Source organism: Oncorhynchus mykiss, chromosome 2, assembly GCF_057628025.1.
Source record: "Oncorhynchus mykiss isolate SJ-2025 chromosome 2, ASM5762802v1, whole genome shotgun sequence".
Taxonomy (NCBI): Eukaryota; Metazoa; Chordata; class Actinopteri; order Salmoniformes; family Salmonidae; genus Oncorhynchus; species Oncorhynchus mykiss.
In genome coordinates this window covers 80,125,684-80,151,949 of record NC_143023.1, presented here as the reverse complement: position 1 = coordinate 80,151,949, position 26,266 = coordinate 80,125,684, and the positions used below count along the sequence as shown (strand labels likewise).

Below are 26,266 nucleotides of genomic sequence, written 5' to 3'. Positions count from 1 at the left end.
AAACATTGACTCATAATGTGCAATTACACCAAATAATATCTCCCCTCCCATCAGGCACATCAAAGGCTTCCCGTGCCATGGCCAAATCCCTCATGTGATATCAGATACAGGGTAATTCATCCTCTCAGGCTGGCCTGGCCTACCAGCCTCAGCCTGGCCTGCTTGTTTTGTTTCGTGCAACCGGGAGGCTATCGTCTGCCACAGGGGCCTACATTGAAATTCCAGCCACACGTCATGCACGGGTCCTACATCATTAAGGCTGGGGAAGAAATAGAAGGCCTTTGACTGATAAGTGGCAGAGGGAGAGCACTAGATGTTGTGCTCAAAGGGAGGAGGGGATTGAGATTGAGATGCTGGGATTCAGCAAGACTGTGAGCTCACATTGTGCACCAGGCGAAGGGAAAACAATCAAGCTGTTTTTTTCTCACACACCTCAGCGTTGACCCTCCTCCACCCACGATCTCGATTAGACCCCTGCGCTGATGATTAATCGATTGATTTACGGGTGCGCACAGATTAATTTGCACTGACCACCATGAAAGCCTCTGCGGCGAAGCAGAGGTTCTGATATCTGACCCCATCTCTCTTCATCCCCATTTCAAAAATACAGAACATTCTCTGTTGCTACTGTTCTGAGTCATCTTCTTATCTTCTCTCCACATCCCTCCTTCCTCCCCCACTTCCACCCCCACATGCAGCACTTGAGCATAACTCAGTGGTGGAGTACAGCAGCTGGCAGAGTTGCAGAAATATGTCAAAAAGTCCCCGGCGTCTCCCTGCTCTCCCAGCAACAAGTAAAAACACTGCTTTAAAAAATAAAATGAATCTCAAACAGGATGCATTAATGTTTGATGATGTTCTGCATACGGGATGCCTCTGCAGATGTATTTACATACCCATTTCACAATAAGATACCGGGGAAATACGATTCAGCTTACATGCTGCTCTGATTTAAGCCTGGATAGAAACGCCATACCTATAAATAGACTATCATGACGGGAAACAATATTCTGTAGACATAGCTATGATGTACCTTTATTGTGTTTCATACTCAGTGAGTTTTACTATATGTAATGTTGTCTCCAGCTGAAGCAGCTTCATATGAATTTTCAAAGTCAAGCAAAATCAACCAATCAATGAATCCTCACTCATGAACACTTATTAGGCTACTTGTCATCTGTGGATCACTGTTAACCTTTCTGATCTCCCCATCCCGGATCCGGGTTCGTGAATACAGACTCAAGCTCATTACCATAATGCAACGTTAACTATTCATGAAAATCGCAAATGAAATGAAATAAATATGCTAGCTCTCAAGCTTAGCCTTTTGTTAACAACACTGTCATCTCAGATTTTCAAAATATGCTTCTCAACCATTGCAAAACAAGCATTTGTGTAACAGTATTGATGGCTAACGTAGCATTTAGCATTAGCATTCAGCTGGCAACATTTACACAAAAAAACAGAAAAGCATTCAAAAAAATCATTTACCTTTGAAGAACTTCAGATGTTTTCAATGAGGAGACTCTCAGATAGCAAATGTTCAGTTTTTCCTGAAAGATTATTTGTTTAGGACAAATCGCTCCGTTTTCTGCGTCACGTTTAGCTATGAAAAAACCCCTGTATCCAGGATTGTGTAAATCTATCAGCAAGCTCATTAGCATAACACAACGTTAACTATTTATGAAAATCGCAAATGAAATGAAATAAATATGCCATCTCTCAAGCTTAGCCTTTTGTAAACAACACTGTCATCTCAGATTTTCAAAATATGCTTCTCAACCATAGGAAAACAATAATTTGTGTAAAAGTAGCTAGCTAGAGTTAGCATTTCGCGTTAGCATTTAGCGTTAGCATCCAGCACGCAACATTAACAAAAACATAAAAGCCTTCAAATAAAATAATTTACCTTTGAAGAACTTCTGATGTTTTCAATGAGGATACTCTCAGTTAGATAGCAGATGCTCAGTTTTTCCAAAAAGATTCCTTGTGTATTAGAAATAGCTCCGTTTTATACATCACATTTGGCTACCAAAAAAAATCCATAAATTCAGTCCTCAAAACGCAAACTTTTTTCCAAATTAACTCCATAATATCGGCTGAAAACATGGCAAACGTTGTTTAGAATCAATCATCAAGGTGTTTTTCACATATCTCTTCATTGATACATCGTTCTTGGACACATGCTTTCTCCCCTGAATCAAATGGTAAAGTACAAGCAGCTGGCAATTGCGCACCGAATTCGACGCAGGACACCAGGCGGACACTTGGAAAATGTAGTCTCTTATGGTCAATCTTCCAATGATATGCCTACAAATACGTCACAATGCTGCTAAGACCTTGGGCGAACGACAGAAAGTGTAGGCTCATTCGTTGCGCAATCACAGCCATATAAGGAGAGAATGGAAAACAGAGCTTCAGAAATTCTGCTAATTCCTGGGTGATGCATCATCTTGGTTTCGCCTGTAGAATGAGTTCTGGGGCACTTACAGACAAAATCTTTGCAGATTCTGAAACTTCAGAGTGTTTTCTTTCCAAAACTGTAATATGCATAGTCGAGCATCTTTTCGTGACAAAATATCGCGCTTAAAACGGGAACGTTTTTTATCCAAAAATGAAATAGCGCCCCTAGAGCTCTAACTGGTTAAGAAGTTGTATCTCGGACATAGACACATTACATTTACATTTACATAATTTAGCAGATGCTCTTATCAGAGCGACACACAGGAGGACGTAGGGTTAAGTGCCTTGTTCAAGGGCATATCGACTGATTTTTCATCTAATCAGCTTGGGGATTCAAAACCAGCAACCTTTCGGTTACTGGCCCAACACTCTTAACCACTAGGCTATTCTGCCCCACTACTCTGCCCCCTGTGAAAGGACTTATTCTATAGAAGCCAACCACAGCAATACTTATCAGAGAGACTATCATCATGATTTCATGTTACTTTCTTTAAAATTGCACAGACATGGTTGTATGATTTCCAGAAAGGAGACGTTGGAGAGCAAAGATGAAAATGAACAGGAGAGCTGCCTTAATCGTGGTGAGACAATTTGGCTTCCAGCTAACACTCTTTGTCTAGATGTCAGTCCACCAGAAATATAATTAAATACTACTCTCTCTGCAATAACAGGGCTCTATCACAATGTGCTATTTGGTTCCACAGTGGGGGAGTGGAGACCAGATACACCATGGTGTAATCTTATAGGCCAATTAATCCCACAAGCATGAAACCCTTGTCAAATCTAAAATACCACCTCTGCAAGATCGACACAACCTCTTCCGCATATCCAATTGCAGTTGGTTATCTCATGTCACTGATCCCTACAGATCTGATAGATGCTGCTCTGCCTTACCATTGAGCTAGTCTACAGCTAGGGACTGTTCCTCAAACTCAATAGTAAGGGCCTTACAGTAAAGTGGGCTATCCTTAGAGTCTAGTGCCTATGCTTCCTCACTCTTTCTCTTAGTAACCCGGCACCTTCTCAGGATTGTCCAGGCCAGAGCTTCCACCGTAGTACACTATGAGTGGGCCACATTCCTCTGGGTTGGCTTAGCCCAGATACACCTCTCCTACGACTCCTACCAATGCACTTAGTACCTATGGTTCGGTCTCAGGTTCCTTTATACCAGCAGCTCGTGTTCCCAATGGACTAATCAACCAGATGCAAAAAATCCTCAGTTAATCAAGTCAATTTCAGAAACCTAAAGTAAAACGACATGCACTTCTATGATTCTTTGATGACACAGGGTTTCAGAACAATAAAGCAAGTTTATTAAAAACTGGTATAGAAAATCCCAGTTCAATCAATCAATCACAAATCAATGATAAGTGAAAATTAAAAGATCAGATTAATAGGCAATTTCAGCGCCCTTAACTAAACCCTTATTGTGGTGCCAATAAAATAATTGTATCTAACATTTTCTGAGAAGCACAGTATTTAATAACAAGAAAAACAGGTTCTTACCTTCTACAACCTATAAACAGTTTTTTGTCTCCCCCCTCAGGACGATCAGTCCCTTAGTTGGTGTCTAAAATTTGAACAGTTACTTTAACACTCCTACCAATAAGGTAACCTTAAGGGTTCCTTCTAGAACTTTGCTTTAACAGTTTAAGAATAAAAACAAACTTGTATAATAAAAATCGAATTCTAAAATAAAAATATATCTTAAGCTAAAAAAGCTACACCAAAATCTTTCTCCAGATGGCGACAGGTTCTTCTAACAAGCTCAAAGAGAGTCGTACCCTTCCCAAAAATCCTGCCTCTTTTATACCCTTAATGTTCATTTCTGCTGACTCATTGTGGCTAACACCTACTTTAATGACGCATTCAGTGGTTGACGCCTAGCGAGGCCATTTCTCAAAAAGGTATTTTTAAGTGCCCAGTAGCCCCCACTTTTTCCTCGCCTCAGCAGGATTTGCGCCTCAACATGTTACTCCAACCTGGGGTCATACTACAGTATATTAGTCTAGTATCCTTAATACAATTGTAATTCTTAAACATAAACATCTAAAATGTTTATTCTTAACATTAATCCTTCTTATTTCACTCAATCCTAATCTCCCTCTAACCTACTTTATTTATTACAATACATCTTAAACATTCAATATTTTTTACATTTCAACATTTTAAAATTTCATTATCAACCTCCTACAGGCACTAGAACTCTATCCTCTAAACCTAACAAACATATTCAAAATGCATTGTAGCTTAAAGCAAACAAACATCTCATTCTTAACCATTCTACTACATCACTTTAATCACCCTTTAACATTTCCCAATGTTTTCAACCTTTAACTTTTAGTTATTTTTAATAACGTCCAGTCCCAATTTTGCTTATTTTCTTTACTCAAATGTCAATTCTTCTTGGAGCCCCATGTGTAAGTGTAAGTGAAACTTCTTCATGTGTGTGCGTGTGGGTGTACGCAAGTGGGGTCTTCCTACCTATGCCATCTTTCACTAAAATGTTACAGAAACTGGGTCTTGGCCTGCTATTCTTAACACCCTATTGGGATCTGTCAGTCTTCAATGACTACCTGTCATAGTAGTTGATGGAGTTAGTGGGTAGGGGGCCTGCTTAGGAGCAGGAACAGATCCATAGTCATAGTGGTTGGTGGGCAGGTGTTAGGCAGGGGGCCAATTGAGAAGAACCGGGGATGTGGTGGAGATTATTCAACGGGTGGGTCTAATCCCGAATGCTGAGGGGTTAAAACCATATTCCATCCGGAGTCTGTTCCACAAGTTACCACCGGCTAAATCAATAACGTTATAAAGCATATTTACTCTGTTCCATCTGACTGCGCAATCCACTGTCTCATTAGCCCAGCCAAGCAATTTATGAAGTTGATCTCCACTTTAAAAAGCATTTAGACATTATCTGACAATTATTTTAGACTAACATTTCGTTTTCAACAGCGGAGAATTGTATAAACATTGCTGTCAGTCTCTCCGGCATTTGCAACATTGTTTCAATATTCAAATTCGATCTTCAGCTGTCCCACAGTAATGAACGTGTCAGGAGTCGGGCGAGGCAGGCAGAGTTTAACAGCCAGTCAAAATCATGAATCAGCGGGAATCATTTTTATGGATATATACAAATAAATGTCAATTGAAAAAATGCGCAGCTAGTTTAAAGTGATTGTGTTAGCTGCGTTGTTGGCTAGCTCCTCTGAACAACACTCCTGACGAGTGAGCACGTTTTCTCTGCCAGATGAAATCCCGCCTTATTAGCTCATTGTTATGGATGTATCTAAATAAATGTCTCTATAAAACAGCTTAAACAAATGCAAATGCAGCTACTGTTGTTATTCTGTCTGCACTTTTTGACGTGACTGTAAGTTAGCCATAGTTAGCAAGCTAGCAAGCAAGGGATAAGAACGTTGCCAGCTGGTATGGCTATGGAGCATTTAGAACAAATGACTGGGTCCATAGATACAGAACAAAAAGACTGAGCGACTGGGTCACGTCTCTAGCAACTGAAACGATAAAACAAATGACCAGCCGGCTTGGGTAGCAACCTTAGATTTGTGTCAGGACTATATCTTCTGGAATAATGAAATAGTATGAATAAATTGATGAAAATAACGTTTTTAATGAAAATATGTCAATCATTATATGAATATGTTGGTAACCCGTTGAATAAAGGTGCTAATATCAGAGAATCCGGTGTTTGGAGGATATATTGGCACAGTTTGCCGACCCGAGACAAAATATTTCCTCCAAACACCAGCTTCTCGGGCATTATCACTTAATTAAACTGATGTAAATGCAGTCCACACACACATTTAGCGTTGTTGGTGTTTACATTATGCTGTGTATGTCATCTCAAACTGTGTTCAGTGTTAACTACTTTCCATAACTATCACATCCCTGGACACAACCAAATGAATATAAACATGCTTCAGTAAACCCACTGTGTACAGGCATTCTTGTAATCTATTGAGGCTACATGGGAGACATTAGTCAAACAAAATATTATCAACACAATCAAGTTTCATCAACATAGCTCCTATAGCTTGTTGTTATTGCAAAAAGTCAATTCACACTATTCTTTAGCCAATAATAGGAACACTAAAAGAGAGACCCAAGCTACTGTCCCTTTTTTCTCCATTAGATTTAGGCAAGTGGCAATCTCTGCTACTTACACAATGGACTGGAGGATTCAGCCAAGGGTAGTTACAAAAGAAGAGTTGAGAAATTACAGTCACTTACTTTGGAGCCGAACTTCATTTGGAGAGGGTGGTTCTTTCAAGCTCTGTGTTTGGGCTAATCTTCCCCCTCTCCCCCTCTATCTCTCTATCTCTCAGAGAACAAGCTTGACAAAGAGGCTGTGCGGATACGCATTATGAGAGAGGTGGGCCTGTCTGGCCCAAGGATGGCATCTACATTACCATGAGCACAAAATCCTATTCCAGAGACATTGGTGGAACTGGAAAAAATCAATCAGAGATAGTATTAACCAGCAGGCAGCAATGTCATTATTGCTTCTCCGATGCTGTTTTCACACCTGGGCCTTGCGGCTTGTGACAGCAGCTGATGTACAATGGAACCTGTTCCAGAATCATATTAGGGGCCAAAATGATACAGATGCGTACAACGGAAATACTAAACTAGGATGTAACATTTCTGAAGGAATGTAGCCCATGGTGGCTCCTATAGTAGAATTTATGGAACAGACAGCATATTAGGTTACAGAATACAAGTATATCTGACAATGGTAATTATCTCTGACATTTGAATATTAAGAGCAGGCTATATCTACTTTTAAGGTAACCTAGAGTTAAGAAGGACGACATGATAAGGGCAAACCACATTAATGCTTTATCTGGACAGTTTCATATGACAGATTGATAACACATTTAGCATGTTATATGTGCTTTATGATATGTCATAATCCAAGTCATAAAGAAAGAAACAGGTAAAGTATTTTCATATTTATGTGCCCAGTAGATCTGAAGCAAACAGAAAAACTGACATAAGCCTTTTGATGCACATATGAAGCCAGAACAGCAAGCCTCCATGGAAACATAAGATGAATTTAGCCAGCAAACTGAGCCAATGAGATGAATGGATACATTGATGTATGGTATTGATAGGCTCAAGGTTGTGACGATCAATACAACCACTTCATGACAATGGCAGGGTGAGTCGGGGGCTTATGTTATTATGGAGGATTACAGTAGAAGGCTCATGTTTCATTTGGCTGACCTTGACTGCTGAGTCTCCTGTACACATCTATACATCATTGCTATACTGTTGCTAGCAAATTGTGTTTCTCCCCCTCCCCTTTCAAAAGTTTCTCATTTGAACCCTGGATCGACCAGTGGAACAGAATTAGTGAGCACTGTGCTGAGTTGTTTCCTCTTCTTCCATCTTCATTCAATACAAATGGAATGGCCCTTACCTCCAGTGTTCACGGCAGCCAGACCAGAAATTCACTTTCAAGTGTTGTGTAAGCTTTTTAGAGAACTGATGGTAAAAGAAAAGCTGTAGCCTACCTGCTGGCCAATATGAAGATGATTGTCTATTATTGCTTTGAAGATATCTGCTTTGATTAAATGAATTTGCCATCTTAGTTAGTTGAGAGAAACCCAGGTAAGGATAAATACCAGAGGGGGGAGAAAAATAGGCCAGTTGGACAAACAACAATGCTGCTGATGAATTTTTTTTCACAGCAAATTGAAACAGCCAACGATTCGTCTTAGAAAACAAAGTCCTAAAATTAAGCCTTGCCTTAAAAAGACAATATAGATTCATGTCAGAGATCGTACACCAAATTAATCAATGAAATAACTACATTACATGTGAAATAATCATGCAAACATTGTTTTTCTATTCCATTTACTATGGCTTCAGACTGGATTTAAGTACACAATATATACAAATGTATGTGGACACCCCTCCAAATTAGTGGATTTGACTTTTTCAGCCACACCCGTTGTTGACAGGTGTATAAAATTGAGCACACAGCCATGCAATCTCTATAGACAAACATTGGCAGTGTAATGGCCTTACTGAAGAGCTTAGTGACTTTCAACGTGGCACTGTCATAAGATGCCACCTTTCCAACAAGTCAGTTAATTACATTTCTGTCCTGTTAGAGCTGCCCCGGACAACTGTAAGTCCTGTCATTGTGAAGTGGAAACGTCTAGGAGCAATAACAGCTCAGCCGCGAAGTGGTAGGCCACACAAACTAACGCGTAGTGTGTAAAAATCGTCTGTCCTAGGTTGCAACACTTATTACTTAGTTCCAAACTGCTTCTGGAAGCAACATCAGCACAAAAACTTTTTGTTGGGAGCTTCATGAAATGGGTTTCCATGGCCGAGCAGCCTAAGATCACCTAGCGCAATGCCAAGCATCAGCTGGAATGGTGTAAAGCTCACCGCCATTGGATTCTGGAGCAGTAGAAACACTTTCTCTAGAACGTTCTCTAGAATCAATGGACGAATCTGGGTTTGGCGGATGCCAGGAGAACACTACCTGCCCGAATGCATAGTGCCAACTGTTAAGTTTGGTGGAGGAATAATGATCTGGGGCTGTTTTTCATGGTTCGGGCTAGGTCCCTTAGTTCTAGTGAAGGGAAAGCTTAATGCCACAGCATGCCACAGCATACAATGACATTATAGACAATTCTGTGCTTCCAACTTTGTGGCAATTGGGGAATGTCCTTTCTTGTTTCAGCATTACAATGCCCCTGTGCACAAAGCGAGGTCCATACAGAAATGGTTTGTCGAGATCGGTGTGGATGAACTGGACTGGCGTGCACAGAGCCGTGACCTCAACTCCATCGAACACCTTTGGAATGAATTGTGACGCCAACTGCAAGCCATGCCTCATCACCCAACATCAGTGCCCAACCTCACTAATGCTCTTGTGGCTGAATGGAAGCAAGTCCCCACAGCAATGTTTCAACATCTTAGTGGAAAGATTTCCAAGAAGATTGGAGGCTGTTAGAGCAGCAAAAGGGGGACCAACTCCATATTAACGCACATGATTTTGGAACGAGATGTTCGAAGAGCAGGTGTCGACATACTTTTGGTCATGTAGTGTGTAGGTGGGAATTGTATCTCTGTGTTGGCATATTCTAGTCTAACATTAGGCAATAACCAGAAGTTGATTACTCTAACTTGACTGGAGATTGCCTACTCCCTTTGCAGTTGTTCTTAACCAAAGTAAGTGTACACAAACAGGGCCATTGCATTTAGTCATGGATCACAGGTAATATCACAATAACATTTAATTGTATCACAGTCTACATTTAATTGTGTGGCTCATGCCACAAAGTAAAGTGATTTTAAGTGTTTACAAAACAGAATAAGCATTATTATTATACGTAAAAACCAAACTATTTTAATTGGAATGGGTAAATAAAGCAAGTAAAACCTCCCCATTATTGTTTTGTTTTTTCAATTGAAAGGAACGGGCAGAGAGGTGCAATAACCTCTTATAAGCCTGCACTCATCCATTTGCATTCATCAATGCAGATTTTTTTCTATCAATTAACGGCCACCAGAGATAAAGTGCACCCATTATATCCAATTAAATTCAACGACAACGTAACTATCTCATGAATTTGAAATTAGCTCCAGTGCTAATCAAGTAGCAATCAGGAAGCTCTACATCAGTTTCACATGTGAGAGGACTGGATCCGCTCACTTTTAATTAGTTTTATTGGCCACGCGCGAGAGAGGGGAATTTCTAGATCCTTTATTTTTTTCTGCCTAAAACATCCAATCATTCATTCTATGAGGGTCCTGTGAGAAGTGCCATAATTCCAGACCCTTTTATCGAACAGGACTCTGGACTAGCCTTAATTAAGTTGGATTTCCAATTTCCATCCACAACATCCACTCAGAAAGCCACATTTCTAAAGCCATTTTCCAGCCATGTAGTTGCTGAATAAATCTGGGATAATGAAGTCTGGACATGTGAAAAGGACAGAGCTGGAAATTGTATCTCTCTGTGTGTCTTGATGTAAAATTATAAGGGACAGAGGAATAGGGAGTTCTTCTGAAGACCCTATCCCATTAACAATGGAAAATAGAATAAGAGGCCACATGCACAGACAGTGGATACAAATATTTGTTGTCAGTTGCTTTGCTAATGATTTTTATCCCTGCTTTTGGTGGTAGGAACACCAAAACTCATATAACCTCCCTCCTCTCAAATGTACCACTTCTCAAATTTCATAAACTCATTTTCATTAACTGTATCAACTGCAAGGGATTGGTCTGCAAGTGATATGCTGTATTTTGCCTGTTTTGTCAGACAAGGGAAAATCAATAAATAGAAGCAAACAAACAACCATCAGATAAATTGAAAAACAAATACACTTTCTGATCATGATTCTATTGTAGATGTCCAGATAAAAACAAATCAGCATCAAGTGAAAGTGGCTTGAATCACCAAAGTTTTACAAGAAACCTCATTCATTTTGTGCCACTGATTTGGAAGTTGTGTCTAGTTAAATAAACATGAAAGGCCAGCTGGAAAACTAATCCCTTCTTTCAGGATTATGGGGGTGATTATCGGGCAATAAATCAAAGTCGCAGGATAACAACTTGGCATGGCCACCTGAGGCTCCTCTCCTATCCTCTCTGTCCACAGTTAAATGATGGAGAGACTCTGCAATCCTTTCTTCTCAATTAGCTAAGGGAGTGTGTTCAAAACAATGTGCAGCCCCACAGTGAATTTCCATGAGGTAAGAAAAAGCCCTCTTTGAACTTTATTTTCCTCTTTTCATCACATGAAAGAGGAACATGAAACAGTGATTATGAGCGATGGCTTTGTTCATTGTATGAATCCTCTCTCCCTCCATCTCTCTCATGCACAAGATGAATAGGAGTCAGTGGGATTCAGAAACACCTGCTAACTATTCATCAAATCAGCTCTGATTTGGCAAACCTCTCGTTAAACTTTAATACATCGCCTCACAACTTTCTTCTCTAAGGAGAAGGATATAAAATACCCCAATCTGTTGAATAGTCTGACAAAGGCACAAGTCACGAATAGTTCCTCATATGCTAACTACTAATGCACGTTAAGTGGAGTACATTGAATGGGCAGTTCAGACGATGGTACATTAGTACCTATAATAATTTCTTAATTTATTTATTTACATGTTTGGGGGATTTGTGTGTATTGTTTTGTACTGTTAGGTATTACTGCACTTTTGGAGCTAGAAAGATAAGCATTTCTCTGCACCTCAGATAACATCTGCACGACCAATGCAATTTTATTTGATTTGATTGAATAACTCCTCAGACAGGTATGGGCAAAAAAGAAAAGGAGAGAGATAGGCAAAGACTGACTAGGATTCAGTGTTATTGGGAGGAAAGAATCATGATGGTTTAGTGAAGGATTATGGAAGAATACAAAAGAGGAGGAGAGAAGGAGGGAGTGAACATTTCAGATAGAAAAGCATGGGCCCACAAATGCAGATTTTCTATGGCATATTCACATCTGGCTGGCAGCCAACCTGATTCATATCAAACCACATGATGATTGTCTTCTCATATTCTGTCCTGACCCACTATCAAAAGTCAACAGGAACATTTACAGACAAGATGAGCAGTGTGTTAGGCCCAATTACTGTACTGTATATACAGTATGAATGGAAAAATCCACCTATCATGTGACACTATTCATTCCTATGTGAAGAGTCTTTAGCCCATTGAAGCCAAATGAAGTTACCTAATTAAGATGGTTAATTAACCTGATGGCATCTCATGTAAACATAAGCTACTCCAGGAAGTGAGGTTGAAGGTTAGTTCAGTGAGTAACTCATTGAGTAACTCAAGTTGAAGACTGATCGGGTTACTATTAGCAACTCATATATTATAACTGTGTGCGATTTTAAAATAATCGGTTCAAGGACATACGTCTGCTGTATTAGAAGCAATTATTGGTACCATGATTTGGTTTTCTTTTTTTGTATTATTTACACAAAGATTGATGACGAAGATTGCCATTTTTCCATTCACTTTAGAGGGGGATCCTGTTTTCTGGTAACAATGCCTGCAGTACCGCAATCGTCCTTGAACTATCATGGCTTCAATGAGAGGGAGCAATCGTTCCTGGTTTAGGCCTACCTTTGAGCTCACAGCTTTAGCCTCAACTGCATCCTCACAGCCCAGGAGGAATGGTTCTGACTGGCCCCCTCTCTGTCACTGCTCTGGCCCTCCTCTGGCTCAAGGGACCTAACAACAGGACTGCAGGGTGGCTGGTTATAATTGATAGAGAGAATCTGTTTATGCAATTGAATCAGTTTCATATTCTAACACTGTATCAGAAAAAACAAATTTGTCATTTGTCAGTGGTTGGTCAGAAGTGTTGGTTTGTGATCCATTCCTTACAATAAATAAACCAGAAATTAAGAGTTTGTCATCTGCCACATTGTAGGGTGTCCAATCAAAAACACATCTTTTGACCAATGGGTAAACTCATGTCTCCATCATAATCGGTTAAAAAGTTATTGGAGTTTTTATCCTTGTAGGATGGCCACAATTAGGATGACTCAATGAATGGAGATGAGAAAAAAGGTGGTAGAAAATGTAAAATAAATTGTATTGCGTCAGCTAGGCTGTATGCTGTGCAAGATTTAATGCAAACTGACAGGCTCACTATTGACATCATCTTTCTTATCAAATCCGGAAGAGATAAACAATACAGAGCTAAGATAGATATGACATTTTCATATTTAAGGAAATACACTTTTCAAATTCATGCGAAATTCCTTTTAATTTTCACAGATTTATCACAAAAACATGTGTATCTCAGTGAAATGTCAACGGAGCACTGAGCATAATGCAGGCTTTTTATTTTTACATTTAAGCTCATGTCATGCCAATTTAGCTTTTCGCGACCCACGGAAACAACTTTGCAGACGACCACATGCTATTAGCTACAAAATCCGTATTTTTGAATATAATGTTAATGATATGTTGGAGAAAGACCCCACTGAACAATTCAGAACATGAGGAATAATATTTGTCTTGCTAAATGTGTTTTAAAACAAAAGTTACATTTCATCACCAAAGCGTGTTTTAAACCACGCTGGGCACACATTGCAAGAAATTAACATATATACAGTGCATTCAAAAATAATTCAGATCTCTTGACTTTTTCCACATTTTGTTACATTACAGCCTTGTTCTAAAATGGATAAAATATTTTTTCCCCTCATTAATCTACACACAATACATCATAAAGACAAAGCGTAAACAGTTTTTTTGTTGTTGCATAAAATAAAAAATAATACCTTATTTACATAAGTATTGAGACCCTTTGCTATGAGACTCGAAATTGAGATTAGGTGCTACTCTTTTCCACTGATCATTCTTGAAATTTTCATCGTACTGATTGGACATGATTTGGAAAGGCACACACCTGTTTATATAAGGACCCACAGTTGACAGGGCATGTCAGAGCAAAAACCAAGACATGAGGTCGAAGGAATTGTCATTAGAGCTCTGAGACAAGATTGTGTCGAGGCACAGATATTGGGAAGAATACCAAAACATTCCTGCTGCATTGAAGGTCCCAAAGGACACAGTGGCCTCCATCATTCTTAAATGGAAGAAGTTTGGATCAACAAGACTCTTCCTGGAGCTGGCCACCCGTCCAAAATGAGCAATCGGGGGAGAAGGGCCTTGGTCAGGGAGGTGACCAAGAACCCAATGGCCACTCTGACAAAGCTCCAGAGTTCTTCTGTGGAGATGGATAAACCTTCCAGAAGGACAACCATCTCTGCAGCACACCCCCAATCAAGCCTTTATGGTAGAGTGGCCAGACGGAACCCACTCCTCAGGGAGAATAGTCAGGATCAAGGGAAAGATGAACAGAGCAATACATACACCTTAGCCAAAAACATTTAAACTCAGTTTTTCACAATTCCTGACATTAAATTTGAGTGAAATCTTCTCTGAGATTGAGGTCAGGGCTTTGTGATGGCCACTCCAATAGCTTGACTTTGTTGTCCTTATCCATTTTGCCACAACATTGGAAGTATGCTTTGGGTCATTGTCCATTTGGAAGACCCATTTGCGACCAAACTTTTAACTGATGTCTTGAGATGTTGTTCAATATATCCACATAATTGTCCAGGCTCATGATGCCATCTATTTTGTGAAGTGCACCAGTCCCTCCTGTAGCAAAGCACCCCCACAATATGATGCTGCCACCCCCGTGCTTTAAGGTTAGGATGGTGTTCTTCGACTTGAAAGCCTCCCCTTTTATCCACCTAACTTAACAATGGTCATTAAGGCCAAACAACTCTATTTTTGTTTCATCAGACATTTCTCCAAAAAGTACGATCTTTGTCCCCATGTGCAGTGGCCAACCGTAGTCTGGCTTTTTATCGCGGTTTGGAGCAGTGGCTTCTTCCTTGCTGAGCGCCCTTTCAGGTTATGTCGATATAGGACTTGTTTTACTGTTTATATAGATACTTTTGTACCTGTTTCCTCCAGCATCTTCACAAGGTCCTTTGCTGTTGTTCTGGGATTGATTTGCACTTTTCGCACCAAAGTACTTTCATCTCTAGAAGACAGAACGTGTCTTCTTCCTGAGCAGTATGACGGCTGCGTGGTCCCATGGTGTTTGTACAGGTGAACGTGGTATCTTCAGGCATTTGAAAATTGCTCCGAGGGATGAACCAGACTTGTGGCGGTCTACACATTTTTTTTCTGAGGTCTTGGCTGATTTCCCCATGATGTCAATCAAGGAGGCAATGACTTTGAAGGTAGGCCTTGAAATACATCCACAGGTACACCTCCAATTGACAAAAATGATGTCAATTAGCCTAACAACAGCTTCTAAAGCAATGACATCATTTTCTGCAATTTTTGAAGCTGTTTAAAGGCACAGTCAACTTCACAGTCAAAAGGCACAGTATGTAAACTTCTGACACACTGGAATTGTGATACAGTTGTTTACAATTTTCTGTAAACAATTGTTGGAAAAATTACTTGTGTCGTGCAAAAAGTCCTAACCGACATGCCAAAACTATAGTTTGTTAACAAGAAATGTGTGGAGTGGTTGAAAAATGAGTTTTAATGACTCCAACCTAAGTGTATGTAAACTTATGACTTCAACTGTAATATGACAGAGCTTGAGAGGACCTGCAGAGGAATGTGAGAGACTCCTGAAATACAGGTGTGCCAAGCTTGTAGCATCATTCCGAAGAAGAATCGAGGCTGTAAACGCTGCCAAAGGTGCTTCAACAAAGTACTGAGGAATGGGTTTCAGTGCTTATGTAAATGTGATATTTAAGATTTGTATTTTTTGTCAACCCCCCCCCCCCCCACAATTTTTTTTCTTTGTCATCATGGGGTAGATTGCTACAAGCTAGAATTCAAGCAACCTAGCTAGCTACATAACACATGTTGTAGAAACTTATCTACTGTTAGCCATTGTGAGATAAGAGAAAATGTTTAATACAACAGCAAGTGAATGTGTGGCTATGGTGGCTGGCTTGCTAGCTACCTGGCTAGCAAAAATGCTGTCTAGCTAGCTTTGGATAACTTAGTCAATGCTTGCAAAAAACACTAACCACCCGGCCAGGTACAATATGTGTACTGACACTGTCAGTTCCTCAGCTGTACAACCTCTGGCGCCATGGTTTAAAAAGCCACCTGTGTTCCAGTGTTTGCCAGTGTCAGTGTTTGCTAACTACCAATATGAAAATGTTCACTATATTGCGCAAATTGTAATAATTGGTGACATTTGTAGGATGTGGTTAGTATAATTTATTTGTGAGTAAATATTTTGCAGTTTGAGTAAAAAACAAATGTTCTCAAAACTGTATGCTGGGTCTAATTTAATGGCCGCCATCCACTAACTGTACATTTTTTTAAAAGTATGATATACTTCCAGTATGCGAGTATATTTTTCTCACATTCAATGTTATTTCCAATTAAAATTAAGACACATTTGTTTCTATAATGGTAATGTGTAAATTTACTGTGCTTTACCTTCTAGTTTTAAAACAGCAAAAAGCAAGTAATGATGAATTTCCAGAAAAAATATATAATTGTTTGCCAACCTATCCTGTCCTGACTAAACATGTCAACGGGCAGAACCCTTAAACTACAAGTCAAACCATTTGCCCCTGTTTTTGGTAAGAAATTATTATTGTTCATGCATAGAGAAAATATCATAGTAGGCCTTGATAGCACATCAACCTGTGTTCTGAGGAATAGTCAATACAACTGTCTCTCACAGTCTCACAGCTGATATGCTGTAGGATATACATGCAGTTACCTTAGCCTAGACTGAGTCTTATGGCATAAACATTTTACCAGAAGACCAGGAAGTGAATTCTGAGACTGAAGAAAACCTGAATGACAAGCATACACACATCAGGCGTGGCAGAGTCTGCACAAGTCATGCGTTACACACACACAGACACACCAACACACACAGACCCCTGCATACTCCCCATTATGCAACCACATAAGCACTCAGTGGCTGGAGAAAGAGATGGATGCATCTCAATGAAGGGAGGGTGAAACGCCCTTTGGAAAGGGGTTGCTCACTGATGTCCAGCCTTCGAAACAGCAGAGCGCCAGGGACAGGGCCCACCATTCAAACCCAGGGTGGAATTGATCAATGTGAAAAGCCCAGCCACTTGAATCATTACAAAAATAAAGCAGCTTTCAAAAAAGCAGTGGGGGGTCGTGCATCTTGTTTGGACAACTGCAGAGAGACTAAGCAGTCTTTGAAAAATCACTTTTCTATTCATTATTTTTTGCATGTCTTTCCCCATGAAAATCCCTCTTCCTGTGGCAATAATGAGATCCATATTAGCCATGTCACATCTAATAATGTCACACGGGGCTAATTGCACCAACAATTGGGTTTTCACTCAATTTACTTTTCTGCCTCTCTCCCTCTTTCACGTGAAGCATGTGTAAATGGACTAATATGTTTTGTAGTAATACCTCATTCGCTACTCTAGTTTCATAAACAGGATACACACAATTCATACCACACTCACCCTTTAACCAATTATGCATAATCAGGCATCGATCCTACTGTATATTCAAGCTTCTTAATGGGTTTCTGTCATTTGAAAAAGCATGAATCAAATAGAACAGTATAAAATATGTCGTAATGACAATAATTTGATAAGTCTAGTGTAAACTATAAAAAGGGTTAACTTGAGTCGGTAATACACTACACTGCTGTTATGAGAAGTGCTTAGCACTGTCTTCCCTGTGGTTCGACAACGTCTCAGAAGCAGTATCAGAAATCCACTTGTTTTTGTGGCTGATACATTTGTGTCCACGGTTTTCTTTTTCTCTACATTGTCAGCCACGCTCCAGCGTCGGGAGGTTCCCGCTACATACCACAGGAGGGCAAAGCTAGGAGAGTAAGTGGCTTCCAAATGTTACCCTTATGGATCTCTAAAAATTTGGAGATGTGACATGGGAGAGCACGATTAAACGGATGTGTCCAAGGGATGGGCCCCAAGATGAGGGGTTGTGGTTGCATCGGAGCAAAATCGATGCACACGCAAGAAATAAATGGGCCAATCACTCATGTGGTCTGCCATATTGAACGGGTGGCAACAGAGCACAGCTCATTACAGTTAAGAGACACATGAGAGTGCAGATTATATGAAATATGAGGCCATGGCCATCACTGTATGTAATGAAAGTCTATGTCCCTAGCCTCATGGGACATTGTCACGGCCGTCGAAAGAACTAGACCAAAGCGTCGTGGTGAGCGTACATATTCCTTTTATTTAGGATGACGCCGACAAAAACAATAAACAATACAAAACAACCGTGAAGCTTAAGGGCTATGTGCTACAAACAAATTTAACTTCCCACAAAGAAAGGAGGGAAAGGGCTACCAATCAGAGACAACGATAGACAGCTGTCCCTGATTGAGAACCATACCGGTCAAAACATAGAAATATAAAATCATAGAAAATTGAAACAGAATGCCCACCCCACATCACACACAGACCTAACCAAATAGAGAAATAAAACGTCTCTCTAAGGTCAGGGAGTGACAGACATGGTGTGGCTGGGCATTTGTTGGAATAATTACCTAATTTAACCATATTAACCATTTCAGTGGATTTTGTTCAGTAGTGCTAGAGCTACAACGTACAACTGAAATACAGTAGTCATATCAACTACCTTAGCCAACCCCAGTGAAGATATCACCCTCTCTGAACAGCTCTGTCAGTCATTTGTGTGTGCTGTGTAAGCAATGGGTTAACTTGAGTCATTATTGAAAGTGTGACCTTCTGGGTTCACGGGACGCCTCAAATGTTATGTTAGTGGATTACCTTACATTAATCTTCCCAATGCTACAACTTATCTCCCTAAGCATTTTTCCTCTCGTCTCTACATCTCACCTGTCACTTGCAAGGCGCATCATCTGAAAACTGATTACATGGAGTCAATATGCAAATTATTCCCACTGAAGAATCCCCCGTTCTCCCCTATCATATTCTCTGGAATTCGAGGATGGGTTGTGTGTGTGGCGTGTGTGTTTGTGAGTGCGTGTCTGTGTGTGGGCGTGGACGTGGGGGTGATAAAAAAAACAGTTATAAAGTCAGCAAGACCTGAGACCCAATTTCTTCTCTCCCACTGCAAATCTTGAGATGAAGTCTAACTGGTAATTTGGCCTGTTCAATTGGCATCTTAGATGGCTAAAACCAAAGAGTCTAGTGGTAATGATGCATTCTCTCCTTTACTTTCTAATTCTCTGTCTCCCTTCTTGACATCTACTTCTCCTCTCTGTATTTTTCTGCACACCCCACTGTCTCTCTCTGTCTTTCATTAATCCTTCTTCTCCAGCACCCAATCAGTTCTGACTGCACTGCATACTCACCCCACAGCTGCTTTCACTCACTGTAATTACAGGGTGCACATACATTGTGACTCTGCCAGGTCCTTTAAAGGAGACGCCAACCTGTACACACAGAGGCTCTCTATGTCTCCTTGTGTCTCAGGTGTTTCTACTGATGTACTACTGTGAGATGGCAAGAGAAAGAACAGTTGAAGCCCAATGCAGTCTGTCCTGGTGAGGAATCTGCAGATGAGATGCAGCAGGTCTGGCTTGTGTTGTTGAGCTCCGAGGTGTGTGTGTGTGTCTGTGTGTGGTGGGAAAGAGGAGAGAGAAAAATAAAGAGGGGTTTGACAGCCAAGGCCACTAGTGGAGGGCTGCTGCCATAGTGAGTCTGACAGGTGTACAGGTAGAGATCTGCCTGCTGTTGCTCAGCCTCTCCTGCTGAGAGAGGAATTAGAGGTGTGTGTGTGTGTGTGTGTGTGTGTGAATACAAAAGGTGAGTGAGGCTTTACAGGGATAAAAATGGCTTAGATAATGGGGAGAAAACCCTCTTGTGATGTCTACCTCCACATCCAGCTCCTCTCTGCAATTACCCAACATATAAGTGGTTGACCTACAGGCATTATGGGCCACATGGTTGCCTGGGCCAGTCTATTGGTCCCCCATTTCCTCCACTCTCACAGCGTAACCAGTGTTTTCACATCTCTCTGTGAGGACTATACCATATGTACCTATACACTTTCAGAAAAAAAGGCACCAAATTATACATAAAGGGATACAAACGCTTGTCACTGTCGTGATACCCTGTAAGGTACGTCCATTGTACCATTAGTTATAGGTACATATTTTTACCATTGTAGTTAAAAGAGCCAAAAGGTACACTCTTGCCTTTTTAGGGTGAAGGTCAATTTTGTCAAATGCTCTTATGTAAGACTTTATAAGGACTTTAGAATTGTCAGGGTACATGCTCAAACTTTAAATAACATGCATGGCGCCAAATTAAAACCAACAAAAATCTCATAATTAAAATTCCTCAAGTGTACAAGTATTTCACACCATTTTAAAGATACAATTCTTGTTAATCTAGCCACATTGTCTGATTTCATAAAGGGTTTACAGTGAAAGCACCATAAACGATTATGTTAGGTCACCACCAAGCCACAGAAAAACAAATTTTTCCAGCTAAAGAGAGGAGTCACAAAAAGCAGAAATACAGAGAAAATTAATCACTAACCTTTGATGATCTTCATCAGATGACACTCATAGGACTTCATGATACACAATACATGTATGTTTTCTTTGATAAAGTTCATATTTATATAAAAAAAATCTGAGTTTACATTGGCGCGTTACATTCAGTAGTTCTAAAACATGCAGTGATTGTGCAGAGAGCCACATCAAATTACAGAAATACTCATAATAAACATTGATAAAGATATGACTATTATACATGGAACTTCAGATAAACTTCTCCTTAATGCAACCGCTATGTCAGATTTCAAAAAAACTTTACGGAGAAAGCAAACCATGCAATAATAGTACAGCCTTCAGACAACAAAGCAGCCAAAAAGATACCCGCCACTTTGGGTAGTCAACGGTACTCAGAAATAGCATTTTACATTTTCACTTACCTTTGATGATCTTCATCAGAATGCACTCCCAGGAATCCCAGTTCCACCATAAATGTTTGATTTGTTCGATAATGTCCATCAGTTATGTCCAAATATTTTATTTTGTTAGGCCGTTAGGTAAACAAATCCAAAAGCGCGTTCAGTTCGCGCGTACGTTGTACGAAAAGTTCAAAAAGGTCTGTTACAGCCCGTAAAAACATGACAATTTTTAACATAACACTTCATTAATGTTCCAACCGGACAATTCCTTTGTCTGTACAAATGAAGTGGAACGTAGCTACCTTTCAAATGAGCGCACCAGACCGAGGCTGTGGCACTCTGCCAGACCACTCACTCAAAGGGCTCTTATTAGCCCCTCCTTTAGAGTAGAATCCTCAAAACAGGTTCTAAATACTGTTGACATCTAGTGGAAGCCTTGGGAAGTGAAACATAACTAATATCCCACGGTATTTTCAATGGGGGCAGAGTTGAAAAACTACAAACCTCAGATGTCCCACTTCCTGGTTGGATTTTTTCTCAGGTTTTTGCCTGTTATATAAGTTCCGTTATATTCACAGACATCATTCAAACAGTTTTAGAAACTTCAGAATGTTTTCTATCCAAATATCCTAATAATATGCATATCTTATCTTCTGGGGATGAGTAGCAGGCAGTTGAATTTGGGCATGCATTTCATCCGGACGTGAAAATACTGCACCCTCTCACCAAGAAGTTAAACAGTTATAACACTTTCACTCATGGGTGACCAAAAATAACTAACTGAAAGCTACGGGGCGTAGCTAAGCCATGCCTCCAATGATTGTACCTTTACATTCAAAATATTGGGTTCCACTAATGTACAATTACATTTGCTAGGGCCTACCAAACAGTACCATGTGAGCTCATAAGTGTACCTCTGAATTTACATTGCATGTTTTGATCTTTTTGTACCCTAACCGTACCTTTTTTCTGAGTGTGCTAGATATCATCTATTAGGATCCAACCTCCTGAGGGGAAACAGCAAAACAGAGAATCGGTAATAGGCAGGAGGAGCAGCATGATATGGAAGTTGTTAGTCCAGGTTGCTACTGTACGTCTCTCCTAATTGATATGTGGTGGTCAGAGAGATAAGAGACAGGCAGACACACACACACACACACACACAACACAACACAGATATGTTCAGGGAGAGAGAGACAGAGAGACAGAGAGGGGGTGGGTGAGAGAGATGAAGAGAGATGGAAGAGACAATAATATTAGTTAAAATGTGAACTCTGCAAAATGCCACCTGTACACTGATGACACAATTGTCTACTCCCGTGCCTCTAAAACTGAAGTTAAAGGCAGGTTTTTATTTTAGGAACCAATCTTGAATTTCTATGTCAGTTAAGAATGACCTTGTGTAAGGATTTTTTTTGTAACCTGTGTTGGACTATGGCTAACATTATTTATAGTGCCTTCAGAAAGTATTCACAACCCTTAACTATTTCACATTTGTTGTGTTACAAGTTGGATTAAAATGGATTTAATTGTAATTTTTTGTCAACGATCTACACAAAATACTCTGCAAACTCCAGTTTTAGATTATTGTCCTGCAGAAAGGTGAATTAATCTTCCAGTGTCTGGTGGAAACCAGACTGAACCAGATTCTCCTCTAGGATTTAGCCTGTGCTGAGCTCCATTCTGTTTCTTTTTTATCCTGAAAAACTCCCAGTCCTTAACTTATATAAGCATACACAAAACATGATGCAGGCACCACTATGCTTGAATATATGGAGAGTGGTACTCTAATGTTTTACGTTTGAGGCAAATTCAATGCAACACTTTCTTTTCAGGAAGAAGTGTGAATTGCTTTGCCACATTTTCTGCAGTATTACTTTAGTGCCTTGTTGCAAACAGGATGCATGTTTTGGAATATTTTTATTCTGTACAAGCTTCCTTCTTTTCACTCCGTTAATTAGGTTAGTATTGTGGAGTAACTACAATGTTGTTGGGTCCATCCTCAGTTTTCTCATATCACAGCCATTAATCTCTGAAACTGTTTTAAAGTCACCATTGGCCTCTTGGTGAAATCAAGCATTTTCCTTCCTCTCTGGCAACTGAGTTAGGAAGGATGCCTGTAGTGATTGTTTGTCTTAATACATCATACAAAGTGTAATTAATTATACTGAACAAAAATATTAAAGCAACATGTAAAGTGTTGGTCCCATGTTTCATGAGCTGAAATATAAGATCTCCAAAATTTTCCAGATGGCCAAAATGTATATTTCTTTCAAATGTTGTGCACGCCCCTGTTAGTGAACTTTTCTAGTTTGCCAAGATTATCCATCCACCTGACAGGTGTGGCATAACAAGAAGCTGATTAAACAGCATGATCATTACACAGGTGCACCTAATGCTGGGGACAATAAAAGGCCACTCTAAACACAATGCCACAGATGTCTCAAGTTTTGAGGGAGCGTGCAATTGGCATGCTGACTGCAGAAATTTCCACCAGAGCTGTTGCCAGATTATTGATTGTTAATTTCTCTACCATAAACCGCAATGAGGGAAATGTTGTCGTCTGAAGATATACAGTTGAAGTCGAAGGTTTACATACACGTTAGCCAAATTCATTTAAACTCAGTTTCACAATTCCTGACATAATCCGAGTAAAAATTCCCTGTTTTAAGTCAGTTAGGATCACCACTTTATTTTAAGAGTGCAATGTCAGAATAATTGTAGAGAGAATTATTTATTTCAGCTTTTATTTCTTTCATCACATTCCCAGTGGGTCCGAAGTTTACCTACACTCAATTAGTATTTGGTAGCTTGGCTTTTAAATTGTTTAACTTGGGTCAAATGTTCCGGGTAGCCTTCCACAAGCCTTCCACATTCCTCCTGACAGAGCTGGTGTAACTGAGTCAGGTTTGTAGGCCTCCTTACTCACACAAGCTTTTTCAGTTCTGCCCACAAATGTTCTATAGGATTGAGGTCAGGGCTTTGTGATGGCCACTCCAATAGCTTGACTTTGTTGTCCTTAAGATTGAGTATGATTTGACATAGAGGTTGCCCTGAAACGTGTACAATACAGTAGTCCAGAGTTTGCTCAAAAGAAAAGCTAGCTCAAGGGATAGATTGTGGTGTTATGGAGTGTCTTTATAGTTCATTTCTGATTAAGCTGTTGTGAAAGGCTAGTAGTCTTTACTCTGGTCTTTCTTATCCCCCCTAGGGCTGAGTGCTGATGGCATCTCCACTGCAGTCTCCCACTGTTGCATGTCATACACTGATAGCTGTGGTGGCATTAAACCCCTTCCATCACTTTATTGTTGCAAACATCTGTGGGTGAACATCAGGAACCATAACAGTCAGACACACTCATGTGCACAAGTACACATGTGCACACACACACACACACACACACACACACAGATGGAGAAGTTACTTTGTCTTTAATTCAGTCATACCAACACCATTGGACGGACATATTATATTTGATTGTGAAATCAAATATACACAACTTATGAACTATATTTGTTTGTTTGTTGTTCACAACTAACAGATGAGCTGAGGGTTCTTCAATAGCAATGATAAGATGTGTGCTCAAAGGCACTCAATAGTTTCTACTATGATCAACAAAGGAACTGTGCCTTATGTGAATAAGCTCTCTAGCATGACCAGTTAATTCATTATTCAATTAATTAATTTAGTAATTAAAATGATTTCTGCCCGATAATTTGGCACAATCGCTGATGATTAGGAAGCAGGATTAACTGGGCTATTATGAATGCCAATGATCAGTGTTCTAACAATACTAAACCATCTAATGGTTAAGTGATTACTCACTATGCATTTCTCCTTCAGTCATTTTCTCCCTTCACTTCAGAGAGAATGATTTCAATCTATACTATTTATATACTGTAGCTATCCAGTTTTGCACAGCGCTACACATTATACTGTCCTCTTTTCATGCATGCAAATAACAAATAGCAAATATACTGTATGTCAAGTGAATCCATACTGTGTGTATATTTACATTAAGCATGGGCATCAATGGCAATCATTTCATCAATGATAATATAGATCTTGCCTCTCGGCTATCAATGAATATTGACTCGTGAAAATAACAGATACTGCAACAGGGGCACGGTCCATTGATAGACAGGTAAACAGACACTGTAGATTTATTAAAGATCAAACTTACAAGATCACATACCACCAGTTATCTTTCTTCCACCTTGTCCTGACAGAGGAAGGGCTAGGCTAGAGACATTGAAGTTTGTCAGGAGAGCAAACAGGAGGAATTAATGGTCAATACAAAAAGTTAGGGATAAATCAGGGTGGTGGTCATGGTACCTGGAGTGAATAATGTTGTGTTGACTGGTTGGCTGCAGCGAAAGACAAACACATTGGATTGCAATTAAACCGATAATGATCTTGGTTCCAATGTAGCCGGATGAAAAGTCAAACCAATAAAGGCTCTTGGCTTTTATTGGCATAAGTCAAATCAAAATGATTGTACCCACTCGCTTTCACCCACAAGAATTGTTAGTGTACTTATTGGCCGTGCCTCCCCCTGGGTAGCATGGATGTGATGCAATAATTTAATGCATTTCTGCCTCAGCAGGATGAACCTTCAACACAATTACTTGGTGCGATTAATAAGGACACCTTAGTTTTGGATGTAGCCTACTACATTACCATAAGTTACATTATAATAACGTCAACAAAAGGTAACATATAGTAAAAAAGTAAGTACACCCCCCCAAGATGTTTTTAAAATTATATATTATTTTCATATTTGGACATACAGCATGTATATGTGACTCACCACCTGGATACGGTTTTATGTAGCAACATTTGAAATTGTGTTTTTTTACATTGCATAAAAGTAGAGACTCTGAGCTACAAAATGTTATATCATACACTACATTTGAGGAAACAATGGGAAAGTAATTCTACTTTGAAAGTTATTCAACTTATAAACTCACTTAAAAAAAAAATGTCTGTCAATGTTTTGGTACAAGTATTGGAGAGCCCTTCTTTGTCTACACCCATTCTGCATTGTCCACATCCTCTTAAGCCTTAGCCTCACCCATCTCTTTAAGGGTTGGTCCAACCATTCTGTACTGACTTGCCAGCTACATCCAGACATCTAAGAGAGAGAGAATAGCTCACTGAACATTATTCGCCCTATCGCTCTGTGGTTTCACAGTCAGAGAGCACAATGGATGCTCTGGCCAATAAGTAGGGTTGTTCCGAAAGCTCTGACCTCACAACTACAGTCAAGCACCCAAGCTACTTGGCTAACATTGGCTAGATACTTCCAGACACATAATGAGAGAACACCCCCTCACCATTTTACTCG

The 26,266-nt window shown here is 39.9% G+C and overlaps 2 long non-coding RNA genes across 2 annotated transcripts in view; one reads left to right on the top strand and one right to left on the bottom strand.

Annotated features, from left to right (window-relative positions):
* Positions 1 to 2,523, bottom strand: part of LOC149985247 (uncharacterized) — a 74,987-nt gene extending 72,464 nt beyond the window's left edge. Inside the window, exons 1-2 of the long non-coding RNA XR_016488541.1 lie at positions 1,910 to 2,523; positions 1,492 to 1,553 (exon numbers count right to left, since the gene is read on the bottom strand). This is a non-coding gene — a long non-coding RNA (uncharacterized LOC149985247). The remainder of the gene's footprint in view (positions 1 to 1,491; positions 1,554 to 1,909) is intronic.
* The window catches only part of LOC149985245 (uncharacterized), a 568,030-nt gene that overhangs the window by 138,203 nt on the left and 403,561 nt on the right, over positions 1 to 26,266 (top strand). The gene's annotated exons all lie outside the window — the stretch shown is intronic.